The sequence below is a fragment of the Zingiber officinale genome, chromosome 4B (genome assembly GCF_018446385.1).
Source record: "Zingiber officinale cultivar Zhangliang chromosome 4B, Zo_v1.1, whole genome shotgun sequence".
Taxonomy (NCBI): Eukaryota; Viridiplantae; Streptophyta; class Magnoliopsida; order Zingiberales; family Zingiberaceae; genus Zingiber; species Zingiber officinale.
The window spans coordinates 46,191,693-46,217,056 of NC_055993.1; positions in this window are offsets into that span (position 1 = coordinate 46,191,693).

A 25,364-nucleotide genomic window follows, 5' to 3' on the forward strand; every position below is an offset into this window, starting at 1 on the left:
CAATCCATAATATGTGGCCAAGACACCTAACTATCCAACTAGTGACTGTACGAAATCACTCTACCACATATCACTGTGAACAACCAAGGGTATCACAATCCAGTAAGCAAATGAAATCCATCGTCAACTCTATCAACATCGTAGTGGGTCACCCACTCATAGGAGAATTAGTTGACAGGATAATACAACAAATGATATAATGTAAGCACGCCACATCCTACACTCAACATAGGTAGAATCATCATGATGCTACCAACAATACACCTAGCACCTGTGCACACACAACATAGGTATGATCGACATAATCCTCCAATTAGTACACACCCAACACACTCATAACATAGGTATAAATCAGTGTGAAATCTCAAACAACACTTACCGAAACCCGTGTGTATATATCATCGTAAGTATAATCGGCAATACACATCCAATAATACTCACCTAACATGTGTACACATATCCTATGAGTATAGTCAACATATACTTCCATCAAAATATACTAAACCCGAGTGCACTCACAAATCAAATATAATCAACAAGATACCTCAAATATCACATCGAACACATCTGCACATATCACAACTCAGATTAAATCGATAAGATACCTCCAAATAAACACTCAAACACATGTGCACACCACATAGATATACATAATCAGCATATTCGTGTAGATCTCCTCATATCTGTTAAGTTATACCACAGATATTACTACAAGTATAACAATTATAAAATAACATCATACCTATTTGCTGTCTGGAGATGTTTCGTCGTTGTCCAGTCCCCAAATTGACCTCAAAATTCCAAACGAGAAAATCACCAGAAATCCATATAAATCCGAAATGGACATCCGAAACATAAACATAATGGAAATCCATGCTAATCTGAAATCAACACCCAGTTTGACTTGCAAACTTGGCTAACCCAAATATCCAGAATACCAAAAGCAAGTATCATAACCTGCTCTGATACCAATTCCAATAAATTGGTATTAGATAAATCTCAAAATCCGTAACACAATATACCAACAAGTATCGCCAAACTTGGCGCTCTAATGCCAAATAAATTGGTATCAGGTTATCCCAAATATCCAAAATATGAAAACAAAGGATCGTATACCTTTGCTCTGATAAGTAAGTCTATTCTCTTTTAGAATAATGGCTAGTGGGTTGAAAGTCATCCTAAGAATCACAAAAATAAACTTTGGTCAAGACTCTAAATTTAGAATAATATTGATTCCTCAAACAATACTATTTTAAATTAACCAACACCTCAAATCACCGTGAATTTTGCATGTCACAATAGTGTGAACGTATACAAAATCAAACATTTGTAAGAGGAGGTTTTACCCATTAATTTTATTCTTGTCAACCTAACTTTATAACAAATAAAATTAATAGTTGGTTTTCCTTCGGTCACACAAATAATAGCAGTGACTCCGATGGGGAGGATATTATTAGACGTGCCTAAGTGTATACCATTACTTGACACTTAGTCCATTAATAAGATTGTGCCCCTTCCGATGGGGAAGATCACACGCTCTAAATTAATTTCCTATATTCATCCAAAATGGAGGTTTGATCTAGTGATCCACAAACAAACTCATCCGATATGGAGGAAGGCACTCAGAGCCAACGCGCAAGTTTGTTTGCATCACTTACAAAACAGTAATGGATAACGTGGAATTTATTAAAATTTCTCTCCCACTTAGTTATTTAAAAATGAGGATTTTAACCTATGCTAGCATACACCACATGCACATATACATCATAGTAAATAAAAGCAATAAATTTGAAAATTAATTTTCCAACTATTATGGCCTTTTCCATCACTGTCTTCAGTATGCTCCAACCCTAGCTGCTGCCATCTTTAGCCACTGCCATCGGGTCGAGTTGTAGCATCTATCTTGCTTCTTATTCCGCTGGGTCTCTGGTCCTCCAATAGCACCACGCCTCGTAAATATATGATCCACGACAAATATAGAATTTTACATATATCGATCCTATATTCCATAAAGGAATGTACATGTATTCTAGATCGAACAAAAAAATAAAATTCTAAAAATAATACAGCTCCTGCTGTATTTAATACATACAATCATGCACACAAAATAATGCCCATGATATGTCCAAGGGTCCAATCACACACAATATCTATATGTCATAATAGTTGGAGCTTGTAACAACAAAGTTAGCACATCCTACTATTATCCTGCCTAAATTATGTATGACATGTGTATAATTAATTTGAAAACCAAAACACAGAGGCAAACTCTAACTCTGATACCAATTGTTGGTTAGTCCTAGGAAGATCGTACCGGTTTCACTGTATAAAAATTTTGTACAAGTGTCAAACCTTTCCTAAATAACCTATTGTGTTCTTTAGAAGTTAAATTAGGAATCGCAAATGGAACTTAACATTATTGATTCCAAATTTAACTTATCTATTCTTAATGGTTTAGACTTGGATCGCAAGCGGAACTTAACACTATTGATCCAAACCCACCTACGTTATAAATTTAATTAAATATTAATTTCTAAAATCGTCTTCCAAGACTGCATGGCGAGGCACATGGCCCTCTTGGGTATGGGAGCATCCACCACTGCCTAGACAAAGCCTTTTAAGGAAAGCTAATATTTAATTTCCTTATATAACTCTAGGTTTAACCAAAAAGAACAATCGAATTACAAATTCGAAAAACAAAGAAAAACACAAACATAAATTACTAATTCGAGAAACTAGATCTAATGCCTCTTGTGTTTGGAATTCATACAAAGAAAAATAACTAGTATGATGCGGAAAACAATTGCTAATTATACCTTTTCTTTGTAAGCTAATGACCTCAAGATCTTCTGCCGTATTCCTCACCTCACCTTGGACGTCGTGTGGGTGACGATCCTCCAAGATGAACACCACCCAAAGCTTTCTTCTCCTTCTTCTAATATTCGGCCACCACCAACAAATAGCAAAAGAGAGCAAAGGGAAAGGGAAAAGGGAGAGGGGCGGCCACACCAAGAGGATCACCAAGAAAAAGAATAAGAGTTATATCTCATGAGGTCTCCTCACCCCTTCTTTTATATTACTTGCCCAAGACAAATAAGGGAAGAATTTTTACAAAAATTAAAATCTTTCTCTAGTTTTTCCTTTTCCCTTTTTATTTTTCCTTTTCTTTCCTCTTGATTGAATCAATCACCAAATCAATGATTGTCTTGATTTAATCTTGGTCGGCCCCTTGCTTGGGCACCAAGCAAAGGTGGCCGGCCACTTATAGGAAGGAATAATAATTTTTTTTAAAAAAAAATTACAAGAAGAAATCCTCTTATAAAATTTACAAGCTCTCTTTCCTAAAGTGGATGTTAAAAAGGAAAGTTTTAAAAATTAAAATCATATTTTAAAATTTAAAACTTCTCTTCAAAAATTTCCTTTTTTAACATGGTTACAAAAAAAATAGAAAATTTTAATTTTAAAACTTCTCTTCCTTTTTTCTAAAACCATGAGGATGGTTAAAAAAGGAAAGTTTTAAAACTTTTAAAACTCTCTATTAAACCATGTGGCCTAATTCAAATAAGGAAAGTTTTTAAAATTAAAATCTCTCTTTTAAAACTTATAGTTTTCTACAAAGAGAATATTTTAAAAATTCAAAACACCCCTCCTATTTGAATTTATTATGGTCGGCCCCTACTTTCTTGGTCACCAAGCAAGAGGGCCGGCCCTCTTAAGGAGATGGTGGTCGGCCATTGCTTGGTCACCAAGCAATGGGTCGGCCTTCTTTCTTGGACACCAAGAAGGGCTTTTAATGAGTGGTTTATAAGGCACTAATGAGGCTACGACAGGGACCTAGAGGAGAAATTGGTTTTGGCCTTCCGATGAGCTTGAAGTATCCCGTGTTCGCCCTGAACACACAACTCAAGTTCATCAACAATAACTCATTCCACTAGAGAGTATGTTGCATTACCGCACCAATCCCAAATTACATTTATGAGCTCCTTCTTATCATGAGTGTGTTTGTCTCCCTGTGTTTAAGATAATGAATGTCCACTAACTAAGAAAATTACTGACAACTCACTTAATTAATATGTAGCTCCAAGAGTAGTACCACTCAACTTCATTGTCATGTCAGACTAAGTCCACCTCCAGGATTTAACATGGCAATCCTTATGAGCTCCTCTTGGGGACATTCTCAACCTAGATTACTAGGACACAGTTTCTTCTATAATCAACAACACACACTATAAGTAATATCATTTCCCAACTTATTAGGCCTATTGATTTATCAAGCTAAATCTCACCCTTTGATAAGTTAAAGAAATAGATACTAAATATATATGCTTGTTATTATATTAGGATTAAGTGCACATACTTCCATAAAAACTAAGTCTAGTTCTTTTATTAAGTCAGTATAAAAAGAACTTACCTAAAATGGTCCTACTCAATACACTTAGAGTGTACTAATATAATTTATTAGTCAAGATAAACTAATACCTAATTACGCTACGACTATACCAATGGTTTGTTCCTTTCCATCTTAGTCGTGAACAACTGTTTAAAATTTATAAAGAGTTGATAACATGATCTTCTGTGTGTGATGCCACACACCATGTTATCTACTTTATAAATTAATTGAACAACTATATTCAACAAATAAATATAGACATTTGACCAATATGATTCTTTTATTTCAAAAATAAATGTTTACAAAGCTAGGCTTTTAGTATACACTCTAACAGATGGTGCTTTGAAATAGAGACAACCTTAGCACCTCCTCTCTTATCCTTTGGTGGCTGGCCCTTGCTTCTCTTCTTTCTCCTTGTTTTCTTTCTCTCAAGGCCGGTGGCACATCAAAGAAGTTCCATCTCCTTGGTGGTCGGCTACTTGGAGGAGAAGAAGAAGAGAAGAAAGTTTCCTATTTTGGCATCCTTTGGTGGCCGAATTTTCTTGGAGAAATAGAAGTGGTTCGGGTGGATTTCATCTTGGTATTTCGTCGCACACACGACGTCCAAGAGAAGGAGAGGAATACAACAGAAGATCAAGAGGTCCTTAGCTACAAAGAAAGGTATAACTAATTAATTGTTTCCGCTTCAAATTAATTAGTTTGTGTTCTTTGTATGGATCCTGAAATACCAACACAAGAGGCTAGCGATTTCGTGTTTTGTTTTTGTGTTTCGATTTAGTGTTTTGATATTGTATTTCTATTGAAGTCTCTATAGTTAAACCTAGGGTTACTTTAAATATCCAATTTCTTTAAAAGACTTTGTCTAGGAAGTGGTGGATGATCATACCCAAGAAGGCCAAGTGCCATGCCATGTTTAACCTGGAAGCCAATCCTTGAAATAGATATTTAATCAACTTCTGTAACATGGGATGAACTTGAATTTATAATGTTAAGTATCATTTGCAATCCAAGTTTTAACTACTGAAGAACACATGAGTTGAACTTGAAGTAAAAATGTTAAGTTCCATTTCCAATTCAAGTTAAACTCTTAAGGAACACATAGGTTGTTAGGAAAGTTCTGTGCTTGTACAAATTTTTGCATAGGGGAAGCATAACGGAATTTTGAGTAGCGGCCAATAGAGGCACATGACCTTCTTGGGTATGAGATCATCCACCACTTCCTAGACAAAGCCTTTCAAAGAAATTGGATATTTAAACTTCTTACAGTAACCCTAAGTTTAACTACAGAGACTTCAAAGAAGTGCAAGATCAAAACATTAAATCGAAACACAAAAAGGAAACAAGAAATCGCTAGCCTCTTATGTTGGTATTTCAGGATCCATACAAAGAACACAAACTAATTAATTTGAAGCGGAAACAATTAATTAGTTATACCTTTCTTTATAGCAAAACACCTCTTGATCTATTGTTATATTCCTTTCATTCTCTTGGACTTCGTGTGGGCGACGATCTACCAAGATTAAATCCACCCGAACCACTTCTACTTCTCCAAGAAAATCCGGCCATCAAAGGATGCCAAAATAGGAAACTTTCTTCTCTTCTTCTTCTCCTCCAAGTGGCCGGCCACCAAGGAGATGGAACTTCTTTGATGTGCCACCGGCCTAGAGAGAAAGAAAACAAGGAGAAAGAAGAGAATCAAGGGCCGACCACTAAAGGATAAGAGAGGAGGAGCTAAGGTTGTCTCTATTTCAAAGGCACTATCTACCTCTCTTTTATAATCCTTGGTGAATGCAAAAAAGGAAAGTTTTTTTTAAAAAAAACATCCTTTTAATTTCTATATGGCCGGCCATAGCTTAATCAAAAGAGGAAATTTTAACAACAATTAAAATCTCTCTCTTTTTAAATTTCCTATTATCCATGGTTACAAAAGGAACATTTTAAAATTAATCTCCCTTTTTTAAACATTGTAGATGACCACAAAAAAAGAAAGATTAAAATTAAAACTTCTCTTTTAAATCATGGTTACAAAAAGGGAAAGTTTTATCAAAATTAAAATTTCCATTTTTAACATTATAGATAACTACAAATAAAGAAAGATTTTAAGAAAATTAAAATCTATTTTTTAATCCTTTGTATATAGCTATAAAAGAAAAGATTTTAAAATTTTAAACTCTCTTTTAAAACCATGTGGATGGCTATATAAGGAAAAATTTTAACACAAAATTAAAAACTCCTTTTATTCTTTGTGGTGGCCGGCCCCTTGCATGGGCACCAAGCAAGGCTTGGCCGGCCACCTCTTAGGCTGCAAGCTATTGCTTGGCCGGCCCCCTTGCAAAAAGCAAGGATGTGTCCAGTCCATTACTTGGGGAAGAAGTGGACTTTGTGGATATAAGGCTTTATAGAGGTTACAACAGGGACCAAGAGGAGGAATTGGTTTTGGTCTCCCGATGAGCTTGAACTTCCTGTATTCGCCCCGAACACCCAACTCAAGTTTATCAATAATAACTCATACCACTAAAGAATTATTATTAAACTACCGCACCAATCCCATATTACATTATGGGCTCCTTCTTATTATGAGTGTGTTAATCTCCATGTGTTTAAGATATCGAATATCCATTAATCAAATGAGTTACTGACACTCACTTAATTAACATCAGCTCCAAGAGTAGTACCACTCAACTTCATTGTCATGCCGGACTAGGTCTACCTATAGGGTTTACATGACAATCCTTATGAGCTCATCAAGGGGACATCATCAACTTAGAATACTAGGGCACAGTTTTCTTCTATAATCAACAACACACCATATAAATAATATTATTTCCCAACTTATCGGGCCTATTGATCCAACTAAATAAATCTAACCCATTGAAAAATTAAAGAAATAAATATTAAGTATATGTGCTTGTTATTATATCGGGATCAAGAGCACACACTCCCATAATAACAGAGGTCCTGTTCTTTTATGCAGTCATTATAAAAAGAACAACCTCAAATGGTCCTGCTCAATATAATCATAGTGTACTAGTGTAATTTTATAGTCAAGATAAACTAATACCAAATTACACTACTACCATTCCAATGGTTTGTCCGAATCTGTCTTGGTTGTGAGCTACTATTTGAAATTTATAAGGAACTGATAACATGATCTTCTGTGTAACACCACACACCATGTTATCTACAATATAAATTAAATGGACAACTACATTTAACATAAATGCAAACATTTGACCAATGTAATTTTTATTTCAAAATAAATGTTCATACAAAAAGCTAGGCTTTTAGTATACATCATAACAATCTCCCACTTATACTAAAAGACTATGCTGTCATATATGCTGCCATATATTTGATTACCATTCCCTCAACTTGCGCTTCAAAAGCTCTCGTCGGAAGGGCCTTAGTGAAAGAATCTGCCAGGTTATCTTCTGATGCAATCTTAGCGACAACAACTTCTCCTCGCTTTACGATGTCTCGTATCAGGTGGTACTTGCGCTCAATGTGTTTACTTGCCTTATGGGCTCGTGGTTCCTTTGAGTTTGCAACTGCACCACTGTTGTCACAATAAATTGTGATAATTTTGGGCAAACCAGGAATCACATCAAAGTCTATCAAGAAGTTTCTGAGCTATACAGCTTCTTTGCCTGCCTCAGAGGCTGCCACATACTCAGCTTCCATGGTGGAGTCCGAAACGCATTTCTACTTAACACTCCTCCATGTTATGGCTCCACCTCCTAAAGTAAACACATACCCCGAGGTAGACTTACTATTGTCCTTCTTTGATTGGAAGTCAGAATCCGTGTAGCCTACAGGGAGCAAATCATCTATTTGGTAAACTAGCATATAATTTCTAGTCCTTCTCAAGTACTTCAATATATACTTTACGGCAGTCCAATGTTCTTGTCCTGGGTTACTTTGATATCTGCTAACCATGTCTATGGAAAAATAGATATCCGGTCTCGTACATAGTATTTCATACATTAGGCTTCCTACAGCCGAAGCATAAGGAACTACCTTCATGTCCTCTATCTCCTTTGATATTTTAGGACACATCTCTTTAGATAAAGATACTCCATGCCTAAAAGGTAAGAAACCTTTCTTGGAGTTTTGCATGCTAAAACGAGCTAGGATAGTATCAATATATAAAGCTTGGGATAAGGACAACATTCTTTTCTTGCGATCCCTTATTACTTTGATCCCAAGAATAGTTCACATTCTCCCAAGTCCTTCATATCAAACTGCTTGGACAACCATACTCTTACGTTTGACAACACTTTGACATTGTTGCCTGAGCAAAATATCATCTATGTATAGTACAAGAAATACCACCACGTTTCCATCACTCTTCTTGTATACACAAGATTCATCCGGATACTGAATGAATCCATAAGACTAGATAACTTTATTAAACCGGATGTTTCAAGATCTCGAAGCTTGCTTTAGTCCATAAATACACCGATTGAGCTTACATACAAGATGCTTTTTCTCCTTCGCAATGAATCCCTCTGGTTGCTTCATATGGATGTTTTCTTCAAGACTTCCATTAAGGAAAGTTGTCTTGACATCCATTTGCCAAATCTCATAATCCATATGAGCAGCAATAGATAAAAGAATCCCGATAGACTTAAGCATGACCACTGTCGAAAAGGTTTCCTCATAATCGATTCCCTCTTTCTGAGTATACCCTTTTGCAACAAGCCTTGCTTTGAAAGTTTCCACTTTCCCATCTGTCCCTCTTTTTTCTTTTGTAGACTCATTTACACCCAATAGTTTTTACAACATTTGGTGGTTCTATAAGCTCTCAGACCTGATTAGAATACATAGATTCTATTTCAAAGTTCATTGCACTTTGCCAAGATGCTGCATCTTTATCTTGGAGTGCTTCATCATATTTGCAGGGATCAGGTTCATGTTCATCAGGGATCAAGTCCGAAGACTCTCCCAAAAACATGAATCTATCGGGTTGCAGAACAAGCCTCCCACTACGACGTGGCACTGCTTGTAATTGTGCATCATTTGTGACACGTGTTGCAGTTTCTTATAGTATCTCATCTTGTACTGTTGGTACTAAAATAGACGTGTCTTCTCTTATTTGTTCAAGAACAATTTTACTCATGGGCTTGTAGTCCATTACATAGTCCTCTTCTAAAAATCGAGAATTGGTACTAACAATGACCTTCTGATCTTTAGGACTATAAAATAAGTCACCTTTCAATCCTTTAGGATAACCCACAAACAAGCGAACTTCTGTTCGTGATTCCAACTTATCAGTGTCTCCCTTCAGCACATGTACTGGACTACCCCCAAATCCGAATATGATTCAGATTAGGCATACGCTCATTCCACAATTCTATGGGAGTAGAGGATACTGACTTAGAAGGTAGCATGTTCAGAATGTATATTGTCATTTCCAGATCATATCCCCAAAATAAATTTGGTAATTCTGAATAACTCATCATTGATCTAAAAGGAGAAAAAGCAAAAACAAGAGGAAGATTTTAATTTTTTTAAAAAGTCTTTCCTTATTTGCCTTGGGCAAGTAATATAAAAGAAGGGGAGGGGAGGCCTCATGAGATATCAATTCTTATTCTCGCGGTGGAGCTTCTCATTGTTGTTGGTCCTCTCTCCCTCTCTTTTCCCCTTGCTCTCTTTGGTTCCTTGGTGGTGGTGGCGGCTGAATACTAGAAGGAAGGAGAGGCTTTTGAGTGGTGTTCATCTTGCAGGATCGTCGCCCACACGATGTCCAAGGTGAGGCGAGGAATACGGAAGAAGATCTCGAGGTTATTAGTGTAACGACCACCCTTCTTACTACTACTACTACTCTCTAAGAATGACCATTACTTATCTACTAACTCTACTTAACCGGTTTATTAAAAATCTCTAGGAAAACCCTACCGAAAAATTTCGAAAAAATCTCCCCTGTAGCGGTGACCATTTTCCATAATACAAACATAATATACTCAGCCACAGGCGGCTGGAAATATATTTCAATCAACCACGCAGTTTAATAAGAAACGAAAACTAACCACAACCACGCAGTTTAATAATTCAAATCATGCAGATAATGAAAAACTGAAAACATAACTTCTTACTACATCCTTTCCTTATCAACTTAATAAGAAATCAAACTAATCACATTCTTAAACTAAATGAATTCCTTAGCTAAGTCCCAAGGACCTCCATAGTCCACACATCACACACTCCTCTTGCATCTCCTTGTCGCCTTCCTTCACTGTATCTTTTCTTTCGCTTTATCTGCAGTAGGAGGAAATGCAGTCTATAAGCATAAAGCTTAGTGAGTGCTATCTACTCACAAAAACTCGATATGCATGTATATAAATAAAAACATGCTAAAACTGAATGCTAACATATAAAACTACTCATGCTCATATATAGCAAAGGAATCATGCTAACTGAAATACTAAACATGTATAGATAATCATGTTCATAAACCAATAAAGGAATCATACTAACTGAAATACTAAACATGTATAGCTAATCATGCTTATAAACCAATAAAGGAATCATACTAACTGAAATACTAAACATGGAAAGCTACTAAACATGTAAAGCTACTCACGCTCACAAGAATAAAACTATAACTGCATGCTGAAAGCAAATAAAGCTAAACATGCTGAATAATCTAATAGCAAGAAAACAAATAAAACTATTACTGCATGCTTCAAATAACAAGAAACTAAACTTTCTAATTCTAAACATATTTGAAGCTTGTTTCATTTGTTTCAAAACTTATACTTTAATACTTCAAAATAATAATAAACTTCTTTTGAAGTATTAAAGTATAAGTTTTTGAAACAAATGAAACGAGCTTCAAATTTGTCTAGAATTAGAAAGTTAGTTTCTTGTTATTTGAAGCATGCAGTAGTAGTTTCAATTCTTTCCTTGCTACTAGATTATTCAGCATGTTTAGCTTTACATGTTTAGTAGTTTTACATGTTTAGTAGTTTTACATGTTTAGTAGCTTTACATGTTTAGTATGCTTCTTTTATTAGTTTATGAGCATGATAAACTATACATGTTTAGTATTTCAGTTAGTATGCTTCTTTTATTCTTATGAGCATGATTAGCTATACATGTTTAGTATTTCAGTTAGCATGATTCCTTTGCTATATATGAGCATGAGTAGTTTTATATGTTAGCATTCAGTTTTAGCATGTTTTTATTTATATACATGCATATCAAGTTTTTGTGAGTAGATAGCGCTCACTAAGCTTTATGCTTATAGACTGCATTTCCTCCAAGGAAGGCGACAAGGAGATGCAAGAGGAGTGTGTGATGTGTGGACTATGGAGGTCCTTGGGACTTAGCTAAGGAATTCATTTAGTTTAAGAATGTGATTAGTTTGATTTCTTATTAAGTTGATAAGGAAAGGATGTAGTAAGAAGTTATGTTTTCGGTTTTTCATTATCTGCATGATTTGAATTATTAAACTGCGTGGTTGTGGTTAGTTTTCATTTCTTATTAAACTGCGTGGTTGATTGAAATATATTTCCAGCCGCCTGTGGCTGAGTATATTATGCTTGTATTATGGAAAATGGTCACCGGTACAAGGGAGACTCTGCCGGAATTTTTCGGTAGAGATTCCTCATGGTTTTTAATTATACCGGTTAAGTAGAGTTAGTAGTTAAGTAACGGTCACTCTTAGAGAGTAGTAGTAGTAGTAAGAAGGGTGGTCGTTGTCCGGTACATGTCATTAAAAGTAAAATACTTTCTTTTTAACTATAACTTCTTTATACTTGCCCTTACTTGGCATTTACGCAAACACTTTGTGTGCGCTTTTGATATTCAATCTTCTGGAATTGAAATCAAGTCTAGACCTTGGTCTTTCTTGCTTATAGCTTATTTATAAAATCTGCACTTAAGCTCAATAAAATGCTTATTCAATTCTACAACTACAGTGCATTGCATGAATAAAGTCTAATAGCAAAACAAGAAAGACTGCTTATATTCGTAAACAGCAAAGCAAAGAACTAATCATGCTCGCATACAGCAAACATAAAGAGAACTGCTCATACTCAAATCCATAAGAAAGGCATAAAAATGGGATCTAACACTGCTCATGCTCAGCTAAAGAAAAATGAAAACCAAACATGCTTAGCTAAAGTAAATGAAAATCGAACATGCTCAGCTAAGGTAAATGAAATAGAACATGCCTAACACTTAACTTATTTTCATAAGGAAAACAAACTGAGCTCTCTAAGCATGCTACAACAGATATGAATCAGGAAAACTAATCATGCTAAATTAGCAAATAAAACCTATTCTAAAATAAAACTGCTCATGTTAAAACTAATCATGCTTAATTATTAGCAAATAAAACTAATACTATGTACTCAGACTAAAGGTTGTTTGTGCCCTCTAAATAACACAAATAAAACTGCTCAAGTGCCTAAGGTGGCCAAGGGTAACTAAAACTGGAATGCTACATTTAGGTTGTAGATTATGCCACAACTATCTAATTTATTCTAGCACAATTTGAAAAGCATTGACAACCAAAGATGAAGCATCAACTTCTTTTTGCTGTAAAATTAAAACAAACTTTAATAACACCTTCTTAGCTTAACCCTTATTGTAAAGCGACCTAAAATTTCCAATTATACTTAATCAGATTGGTAAGGAACAATTCAAGGTTTAATTACTTCATGAAAACCACAGTAGACAGCCAAAAAGGATACCAATGTGCTGCTAATAGGATAAATTGCTACTAGAAACCTAAATTTTGTAACTGTTCATCATGCCTAACCTAAACTAATCCTTCTCTTCTTCCTTTTGGTTTCATGGCAGCAAACAAAAAATAATACAAGCTTCATGAAACATGCTCCGAAATCTTTTAAGATACAGAACTATATACAACTGCACACATATGTAACTATTTCTTGTTATTCAATTCAATCTAGATACTCAATTAAATTAAACCATCTCTTGATCCTTCTTTGAAACCCACGGCAACAACACCCAAAATCGCAAGAACCAAAAGAAAACTAGCCGAACAATAGGAAGGCGCAGAAATACCAAATCAGAGGTCATTCGCAAATCAAAACTCGCGGAACAACTCCTACTGCAGGTGAGAAGCAACTCACCGTGATTTGCTTGGACTTACAACCGACGGGAAGAACTCTAGGGTTCCGGTTAGCTCGGAGCTTCAACCTCCCTTGTACCCACAGACACTCCTCCACGAGGGAAGCTCGGATCCGCGAGGGTTCGCCGGAGAGAAAACTTCACCGGCCGTCGGAGGGAGGAAACCCTAGGAGAGGCTGCGGTTTTCGCCCGAGCAAAAGTCGGCGTCGCCGTGTGAGAAGAGAAAGGATATTTGAGAGGAAATTCTGATTTTCCGAAATCCCAAAACCTACTTTTCTTTTCTTATACTAGGGTTTAAATCGAAACTATACGTTAAATAAATTTATTTCCATACTTAGTTAACAAAACGAGCTTAGCTCAATTGGTCGGGCCGGTTGTGCTTGGGTCCGAGGAGCTGGGTTCGAAATCTAGCTTCTATAATTTTTTTTTTTTTAATTTCTCCTCTCGGTAAAAATACCAAACGAACTCCAAAAATTACATAAAAATACTCTAAAAATTCCTAAAAATCTCTAGAATATTTTAAAAGTATTTCCAAATATTTTTATGGACTTTTAGAACTTGAAATAGGGAAAATTGGGTCGTTACAATTAGCATACAAAGAAGAGATATAACTAGTAATTACTTTTTCGCATCATACTAGTTCTTCTTTGTTAGAATTCCAAACACAAGAGGCATTAGATTCTAGTTTTTCGAATTTGTTATTCGAGTTTGTGTTTTCTTTATTTTTTAAATTTGTGATTCGATTGTTCCTTTTGGTTAAACCTAGAGTTATATAAGGAAATTAAATATTACCTTTCCTTGAATGGCTTTGTCTAGGCGGTGGTGGATGCTCCCATACCCAAGAAAGCCATGTGCCTCGCCATGCAGTCCTGGAAGCCAATTTTTGAAATTAATATTTAATTGAATTTATAACATAGATTGATTTGGATCAATAGTGTTAAGTTCCGCTTGCGATCCAAATCTAAACCATTAAGAACAGATAAGTAAAATTTGGAATCAATAATGTTAAGTTCCGTTTGCGATTCCTAATTTAACTTCTAAAGAACACAATAGGTTGTCTAGGAAAGGTTCGACACTTGTACAAAATTTTTGTACAGTGGAACTGGTACGATCTTCTTAGGACCAACCAACAATTGATATCAGAGCTAGGGTTTACCTCTGTGTATTTAGAATTCAAATTAATTATGCACATGTCAAACATAATTTAGGCAGGATAATGGTAGGATATGCTAACTCTTTGGTTGCAGGCTCCAAATATTAGGGCTTATAGATGTTGTGTGTGATTGGACCCTTGGATATGTCAAGGGCATTATTTTGTGTGTGCATGATTGTATGTAACTAATACAGCAGGAGCTGTATTAGCCCAAGGATTTTAGAATTCTATTTTCGATCTAGAATACATGTACATTCCTTTATGGAATATTGGATCGATATATGTAAAATTCTATTTTGTCACAGATCATATGCTTGTGAGGCGTGGTACTTTTGGAGCACCAGAGGTGCAGTGGAATAAGAAGCACAATAGATACGACAACTAGACCCGGTGGCGGTGGCTAAAGATAGCAGTAGCAAGGGTTGGAGCACACGGAGAATAGTGACGGAAAAGGCCATAATAGTTGGAAAATTAATTTCCATATTTGTTGATTTTATTTACTGTGATGTGTGTGTGTGCATGTAATGTATGCTAGCATTGGTTAAAATTCCTCACCTTAAATAACTAAGTGGGAGAGAGATTTTTAAATAAATTCCACGATTTCCATTACTAGTTTGTAAGTGATGCAAACAAACTTGCGCGTTGGCTCTGAGTGTCTTCCTCCATATCGGATGAGTTTGTTTGCGGATCACTAGATCAAACTTCCATTTGAATGGTTATAGGAAATTAACTAAGAGCGTGTGATCTTCCCCATCGGATGTAACGCCCCGCCCCTCCTGCTAAGGCGACGGGGGTTACTTGTGACACATACATACTTAACACAGCGGAAGTCTTACTTAGAGAATTTAAAAACCTTTTCTTACTTAAGAATCACCATAGTCATCAAAGAACCACATAGCATACCTATCATAATTTTTTTGAGTCTTAATACCCAAACACATACTTAAGGTCATGGAGTTATGAAAAAATATCAACATGGCATATTTCTTATTAAACAAAAGCAGGTCTTTTCCTTTAGCCAGTCCACTACCGCACACATCCTTCTAGCCCCTCCTGCTGCTCCCCTAGTACAACCATTCCTTACCTTTATCTGTGGTACAAGAAAGTAAGCTGTAACGACCACCCTTCTTACTACTATTACTCTCTAAGGATGACCGTTACTTAACTATTAACTCTACTTAACCCGTGTGATTAAAAACCACATGGAAACCCTACCGAAAAATTTCGACAGAGTCTCCCCTGTACCGGTGACCTTAAACTGACATACATAACATAATATACACAGCCACAGGCGGCTGAAACACATATCAAACACACAAAAGGAATAACATCACCACGCAGTTTAATGAAATCAAATCATGCAAGTAATGAATAGCGGAAACAAAATAAACATACAATTAACTAACAGCGGAAGACTAAATGACTCATCTAATACATTCTTAATAAATGACAATCTTAATAAATTCTTAAACTAAGTCCCAAGGCTTCCATAGTCCTGGCATCACACACCATCCGCGCCACCTTGTCGCCTTCCTTCCTATATCTTTTCCTTTCATGTATCTGCAGTAAGAGGAAGTGTAGTCTATAAGCAAAATTTGCTTAGTAAGCGCTATCTAACTCACAAAATCTCGATATGCATGAGGATATACTGAAATCTAAAACTGAATGCTCAAAAGGAAATCTACTCATGCTCGTCTACTAGTAAAAGAAACATACTAAAAGACTAAACATGTAAAGCAAAGCTATACAATCATGCTAACATAAAGAAAGCTAAACTTATTGAATTCTAAACATCTTCTGAATCTTATTTCACTTGCTTTTAGACTTATTATTTAATACTTATGTGAAACTTCTTTTACTTGTTCAGAAACTTATACTTATAATACTTCAAAATAATAATCAACTTCTTCTTGGGCCCAGGCGTAGTACCATCTTATGCGCGTTCCCTAATAGGTTGGGGTAGCGAGCCACTAATCCTAAAAGAGCAGACCTCGGTCTACCAGGGCCAAGACCTCGGAATTGGACACCTGGATTTGTTTAACGACAAGCTCTTGGATGTCGGGTACTAGCCTCTTCTTAAAAGTAAAATATTTATAATCTTATTTACTTCTTCTTTAAATGCTTTGGCATTTTAATAGGCACCTTGTGTGCCAAAAATTCCTAAAGTCTCGACTTTGGGATCTACTTAAGGCCTCGGCCTTTTCTTTTCTTTTCTTTATCTCTTTTTACTCTTACCTTTTGGTACTTTAGTAGGAAACCACAACTAAAGCCGAAATAAATCTGTCCATGCTAAATGAGGTAGTAATGAAACAACAAGATCTACTAACTGGAATTTAAACTTGCTGAAATTGAAGTGTAACACAAAACTAGACTTGCTGAACTTAACATAAACTGTTCATGCTCGTAATTTGAGTTCACATGCTTCAATTAAGGAATTAACAAGGAGAAACCAACCTTAAACTGAACATGTGCATAGAATTAGCAAGGAAAAAACTAACCTATAATGACAAATTCTGCATACATAACCAATACAAAAGAAACCAGAAACTGATTGCTTTAAAGGAATGTCACTCATGCACATTTAATTACATAAGGAACTAGAACTCTAAATCTACTCATGCTCAAACCTATAGCCACGAAATAGAAAATGAAATCTAATCACGCATATTCAATAGCAAATGGGAAAGCCCAAACAGCATGCTAGAATAAACCAAAAAACTCTGCAATGCTAATCTACAATGCTAACCATTTAAAATCTGCTATGCTAGACAATCAAATATCTGCAATGCAAGCTCTAAAGCTAGGATAGGTTTAATGGGCTGTTCTTGTTCAACTTATAGCACAAAAGGAATGGGCTGTTCTTCACAATTTCATAAAGATAGGACTGCAATTCAAGTAATGCAGGGTTAACTTAACAAAGCATACTATTCTGCCGTGAGCTACAAAACAAACCTACCTTCCCAGCAAACCCCAAACAATCCGAATTGAATTCACAATAGTTAGCCTCAAGAACATACTTCTTACAGTATGCTTCGGAAGGACCTCATGAAGGAAACAAAATCCAAAACCTCATAGGAACACGAAACGAATCAAGATCATCACAGAATCCCTCAATCGAAAACAAGAACCTCACGGCACATTCACAAAACAAGAAAACTCTAATCAAAAGGCTCGAAGCTATCTTACCGCAGGTGAGTGAGCAACTTACCTATCCTTGGACTCAAACCGAGAAGAAAGGAAGGTTCTAGGGTTCGGGCAGCTCAAATTCCTGCTCTTCTTCGTGCTTACAGCTTCTCCTCGACGAGAAGTGGAGAAAACCCCTCGGAGAACTTTGGCCGGCCGCCGGAAAACAAAGCCTGGCTCGGCTGCGATTTCGCCCAAGTAGGAATCGCCCGCACAGCGCCGTCGCGAGAGGAGAAGGAGAGAAAGGTTTCGGTCACGGGATAATTAATCCCTAACTTATCCCTCTTTTATAACCTAAAGTTTATGGCTTAAGACTATTTCGCTATTAATTTGTTCACGAAATAATCGTAGGACAGTTGGTTAGCCCGCTCCGCTTAAAGCTTCGGTTTGGCCGAAGTTGTGGGTTCGAAACTCGGCCGACTCCTATTTCTTCCTTCGTTTCTACTTATAACTTAAATAAATTTTTCATAAATTTAATTATGAAAACTTGTCTGGTCTGTTGGTTAAGCGAATCTCTATTTAACCCGAGGTTCACAATTCGAATCTCGGCTTAATTTCTTATTCTTTTGCAACTTGTTCCTTTTGGTAAAAATACAAACGAAATCCAAAAATTACATAAAAATACTCTATAAATTCCTAAAAATCCCTAGAATTTTTCTAAAACATTTCTAGATTTTAATAAGATCTTTTAGGACTCCAAATCATGAAATTTGGGGTGTTACATAAGCTGTGAGCACTCATGGCTCAGTAAGTTCCTTTCCTACTCATAAAAACCGTAAAGCATATTAAAATCACAAGTCATAAGGCATAAAGACAAATGTATCATGTCAAGAGCATATCATGACATATCGTAACATAACATAAAGTATCATGGCATAACATAACATGATCATCAAATGTATCATGTCATAGCATAACATCATCATAACTATCATGGCATAATCATAAAGTATAAACATGGTAAACTCCTAACATATATCATGCAACATATGCATCATGTCTTTTGAAAACTTATACAATACATACTTAAACATAATTTCAACATGATTGGGGCCCCAGCTTGTACCACATACATAAATGCGCGCGTCCTATGTAGGTCCAAGGTAGCAAGTCTTGAACCCTACAAGGCATACATACTAGGCCCGTTTCTTAGTCCATCGACCTAGGGGCACTTAGGAGCCCATCCCTAACGAGGTCCGTTTCTTAGTCCATCGACCCCGGGGCGCTTATGGAGCCCACCCTTGGTACAAGCCATACATAAAGTAAAGTAGCATGTCATACATATCATAGTTCTTATTCTTTCATGCATATCATATTTCTTGACATATCATAAAACATGCATTTTTTTGGGGCACACAGCACATGCATGAATCATAGCATACAACATGAACATATCACTTATCATATCATAAAGCATGCATATTTGGGCACACAGCACATGCATGAATCATAAGCTTGCATAATGAACATATCATTTTATCATATCCTAAAACATGCATGATTGAACACATAGCACATACATGGATCATAAGCATACATAAAAGAGCATATCACTTATCATAAAAAGACATAACCATTCATGGAATCATTAAATAACATCTCTTGATTCATTCATAGCATGTGAGGTACATCTAGGTCACTAAACCCATATGGCCGAAAGTCATGAGTAGAGGCATGATCTCTAGACAACATACAAACATAAAAATCTCCTGCTATCTTCACATACTAGCATAAGAAAGGTCATAAGCATGTTAACCTAAATTTTTAAGCCCTCCTAGGTTTCCAATTCTTCCATGGCCGAAACCTTTCATGAAGAGAAATCAAGTTCTAAGCAACATGCAAACATGTAAACCCTAAACCCATATCATATCATATTTCATAAGGAACTACTTAAGCATATTTAGTTTGGGTTCTAAGTTCCTTAAGCTCCTAATCTTATCATGGCCGAACCCTAGCATGTCTCATTCTAGGTTACAAGTAGCATGGAAGTGTTGAACCTTAAGCCAATATCTTATACATTTTCATGAGGAACAACATAAGCACATTTGTTTTAAATTTGAAACTTCCTAGACCCATTAACTTGTAGTGGCCGAACCATATCTATCATGGAACTAGGTTTTTAGTGGCATAAGAGCATGGAAAACACAACTACATTTCATAGCATACATCACAAGACATCATAAGCATATATAAGTTGGGTTCTAAAATTTCTCTAGGCCCTTACACTAGTATTGGCCGAAACCTATCAAGCATGAAGCTAAGTTTCTAGTGGCATAAGAGCATGGAAACCACAACTACATTTCATAGTACTTATCACAAGAAACATCATGAACATATATAAGTTGGGTTCTAAGTTTTCCTAGGCCTTTAATCCAAAGGTGGCCGAAACATGTGAGCTTGGTTTTGTTTTTCATATGGCCTAAAAGCATGGAAAACCCTACACAATTTTCATGGCATCATAACAAGGAACAACATGAGTAAACTTAGTTAAAAATCTACACATCCTAGCTTTAAAACTTAGTGTGGCCGAAAGTTACATGTAACCAAAATTCTATGTAACAAGCAACCATAAAAATATCAACTAGTTTCATATCATTTATCAAGAAGGTCATGAGCCTCCTAGCCTTGGTTTAAACTTTCCTAGACTTCAAATCTCATCATAACCGAATCTTCATAAGCATGAAATAAGATTCATAACTAACATACAATCATGGCATAACATTTTAGCTTCATGTCTTGTCTTAGGAGAAATCTTAGCATGCTTAGTTTTTAGGTTTAAACTCTCTTAGTCCTTTAGTTCTTCTATGGCCGAACATTCATGAGCATGGAAATGGAGTTTCAAATAACATACAAGTAAGAGGAAAGGTTAACAACATCATTATCATAGGGTACATAATACAAGAATAACGAAACATGCTTAGTTAAGTCTTAAGCTTACCTAGTCCTCTTGTTCATGCTTGGCCGAGAGTCTAAGGTTCATGGATCTAAGTTTTCATTATTCACTCTAGTATGGAAACCTTAGATTAACCCCTTACATAAAATACATGTCATAAGAAAATTCATAAGCATAAATAGTTACAAATTTCTTAGACTCTTCTTCTTGTTTTTGGCCGAATTTTCATAAAGCAAGTCCTAAGTTTTTAAGCTATCTCTCTTCATGGAAAAACATATAAACTATTGTACCACAGGTGAGGGGAAGCTTACCTAGTGTTCACTTGTTAATCTTTAAAGAATTGGTACCCTTGGTGAAGAGGAAGAAGGGAGCTTCTTCTTCTAGCACTCCTTTTGATTTCTCTTGCTTGGAAGGGTACACCTTGAAGGCTCCTTCTTGTAGTTTAGTTTTCTCTTAGGGAGAAACCTAACCTTGGCTTGTGGAGATGAGGGAGGAGGCTTCTAGTTTCGGCAATGGTGGGGGGGGAAGGAAAAAATGAAATCCTTTAGTTCCTTTCCTTTTTATGCTAAGTGGGTGGAAGTTACAAAGATGAACTTTGCTTCCTTTCCTCCTTAATTCATGCATGTATTTTTCTAATGAGAATATGTCCTCATTCCTTCCCCTTAACTCTTCTCTTCATTGTTCTCTTAAACTCCACGAAAATAGAGAAGAAAAAGGAAGAAAGACAACTTGTCTTTTGCTACTCCTTTTCTTAACCAAGAGGTAAACAAGGGGAAGAAAGTTACTTGATTCTCTCTTGTTCCCTCACTTAATTATATCTTTACTTTTAACTACAATTCCCATCATTTCCTATTCACATGTTATTCATTATCCTAGTTGGTTATCATACATAATTTTATTTCCATCCTTTATGAGAGGTTCAAGGTTCAAACCTTCACCTCTTCTTTTATTTCTCTTATTTCTTTTTTTCTTTTTGATTCTTCTAACCTTTATGCTCTAAAGCAACTAACACCCATATACTTATCTCATAATTTTGTGGGTGTTACATCGGAAGGGGTACAATCTTATTTAATGGACTAAGTATCAAGTAATTGTGTACACTTATGCACATTTAATAGTTTCCTCCCCATCAGAGTCATTGCTATTATTTGTGTGACCGAAGGAAAACCAACTATTAATTTTATTTGTCATAAAGTTAGGTTGACAAGAATAAAATTAATAGGTAAAACCTCCTCTTTCAAATGTTTAATTTTATATACGTCCACACTATCGTGGCATGAAAAATTCACGGTGATTTGAGGTGTTGGTTAATTTAAATAGTATTGTTTGAGGAATCAATATTATTTTAAATTTAGAGTCCTGACCAAAGTTACTTTTGTGATTCTTAGAATGACTTTGAACCCACTGGCCATCATACTAAAAGAGAACAAACTTACTGGTCCTAACTATATAGATTGGAAAAGAAATCTGAACATTGTTCTAACTGCTGAGAGCTATAAGTTTGTACTGACTGAGGCTTGCCCTAATGCGCCTAATGGTGAATCTACCCAAGAGGAGATTGAGTATCATATGAAATTGGTAAAAGCAGATAAGATGATGTAGTGTTACATTTTGGCTTCAATGTCAAATGTATTGCAACATCAGCATCAAGATTCACCAATAGCTTATGATATAATGAACAATCTCAAAGAACTCTTTGGGCACCAGAGTCGGACTGCTAGGCAAGAGGCAATGAGAAAGCTAATGACAACCACCATGTCTAGGGGGGCACCCGTCAAGGATCATATCCTCAAAATGATGGCTTATCTGAACGAAATATAAGTCCTTGGAGGAGAAATCGATGGGGAAACCCAGCTCGATATAATTCTCCAAAGCTACCCAGAAGTTTTGAGCAGTTCCGCCTGAACTATAACATGAACAAAAGAGAGTATACGTTGGTGGAACTTCTGACAGAACTACAGGCAGCAGAAGGAATATTTCGTCACAGTTCTCATATTCACTATGCTGAAAATGGTTCTACTTCTAAGTCGAAAGGCAAGAATAAGAAGAAACAAGTCTTTTCAGGAAAGAATGTGAATAAACCTCAGGGTACAGGACAGAAAGCTGGAATGAAGAAGACGAAGGGCAAGTGCTTCATCTGCAACGCACATTCTAAACTTGGTTATTCAGAATTTCTAAATTCGTGTTGGGGATACGCTCTGGAAACGAAAACGCACATTCTGAACTTGGTACCTTCTAAATCAATATCCTCTACTCCCACAGAATTGTGGAATGAGCGAAAGCCTAGTCTAAGACATATTCTGATTTGGGGTAGTCCAGCACATGTGCTGAAACCAGATGCTGATAAGTTAGAATCTCGTACAGAAGTTCGCGTGTTTGTGGATTATCCTAGTGGAACGAAAGGTGGTTTATTTTATAGTCCTAAAGACCAGAAGGTCATTGTTAGCATCAATACCCAGTTTTTAGAAGAAGACTATATAATGGATCACAAGCCCAGTAGCAAAATTATTCTAGATGAACTTAGAGAGGACACGTCTACTTTAGTACCAACAATACAAGATGAAGTACCACAAGAAATTGCAACACGTGTCACACATGATACACAACCACAGACAGTGCCTCATTGTAGTGGGAGGGTTGTGAGGTAACCTGAGAGATTCATATTTTTGGGAGAGTCTTCAGACTTGATCCCGGGTCAACATGAACCTGATCCCCAAACATATGACGAAGCACTCTAAGATAAAGATGCAGTATCTTTGCAAAAGGCGATGAATTCCGAAATAGAATCCATGTATTCTAATAAGGTTTGGGAGCTTGTAGAACCACCAGATGGTGTAAAAGCCGTTAGATGCAAGTGGATCTACAAAAGGAAAATAGGGACAGACGGGAAGGTAGAAACCTTCAAAGCAAGGCTTGTTGCGAAAGGGTACACTCAGAAAGAGGGAATTGATTATGAGGAGACTTTTTCGTCGGTAGCTATGCTAAAGTCTATCCGAATACTCTTATCCATTACTGCTCATATGGATTATGAGATTTGGAAAATGGATGTTAAGACAGTTTTCCTTAACGGAAGTCTTGAAGAAAACATCCATATGAAGCAACCAGAGGGGTTCATTGAAAAAGGCAAAGAGCATCTAGTGTGCAAGCTGAATCGGTCCATTTATGGACTAAAGCAATCTTCAAGATCTTGGAACATCCGATTTAACGCAGTAATCCAGTCATATGGATTTATATAGTTCCGGATGAGTCTTGTGTATACAAGAAATGTAACGAAAACGTGGTGATATTTCTTGTACTATACGTAGATGACATTTTGTTAGTTGGAAACAATATCAAAGTGTTGTCGGAAGTAAGGGTATGGTTGTCCAAGCAATTTGATATGAAGGACTTGGGAGAATGTGCACATATTCTTGGGATCAAAGTCATAAGGGATTGCAAGAAAAGAATGTTGTGCCTATCTCAAGCATTACATATAGATACAATCCTTGCTTATTTTAGCATGCAGAACTCCAAGAAACTTTTCTTACCTTTTAGGCATGGAGTATCTTTATCTAAAGAGATGTCTCCGAAGACATCAAAAGAGATAGAGGGCATGAAGGTAGTTCCTTATGCTTCGGCTGTGGGAAGCCTAATGTATGCAATGCTATGTACGAGACCTGATATCTGTTTTGCCATATGCATGGTTAGCAGATATTAGAGTAACCCTGGACAAGGACATTGAACTATTGTAAAGCATATATTGAAATACCTGAAAAGGACAAGAGATTATATAATAGTTTACCAAGCAGACGATTTGCTCCCTATGGGTTACACGGATTTGGATTTTCAATCAGATAGGGACAATAGTAAGTCTACATCAAGCTATGTGTTTACTCTAGGAGGTGGAGCCATTTCATGGAGGAGTGTTAAGCAGAAATATGTTTCAGACTCAACCATGGAAGCTGAGTATGTGGCAGCCTCTGAGGCAGCCAAAGAAGTTGTATGGCTCAGGAACTTCCTGATGGACTTAGAAGTGATTCCTGGTTTGCCCAAGATCATCACAATTTATTGTGATAATAGCGGTGCAGTTTCAAACTTGAAGGAACCATGAGCCCACAAGGCAAGCAAACATATAGAGCGCAAGTACCACCTAATACGAGACATCGTCAAGCGAGGAGAAGTTGTCATCGCCAAGATTGCATCACCAGATAACCTGGTAGATCCTTTCACTAAAGCCCTTCCGACGAAAGCTTTTGATCGGCATGTGGAGGGTATGGGAATCAGATGTATGGCAACAGATATGGTAACTTAGTCTTTTAGTATAGTGGGAGATTGTTAGAGTGTATACTAAAAGTCTAGCTTTTGTAAACATTTATTTTGTAATAAAGAATCACTTTTGGTCAAAAATATCTACATTTATGTAGTTTTTCAATTAATTTATATCGTAGATAACATGGTGTGTGGTGTCACACACAGAAGATCATGTTATCAGTTCTTTATAAATTATAAATAGTTGCTCACGACTAAGATGGAAAGGAATAAACCATTGGAATAGTCATAGTGTAATTAGGTTTTAGTTTATCTTGACTAATAAATTACACTAGTACACTCTAAGTGTATTGAGTAAGACCATTTTAGGTAAGTTCTTTTTATACTGACTTAAT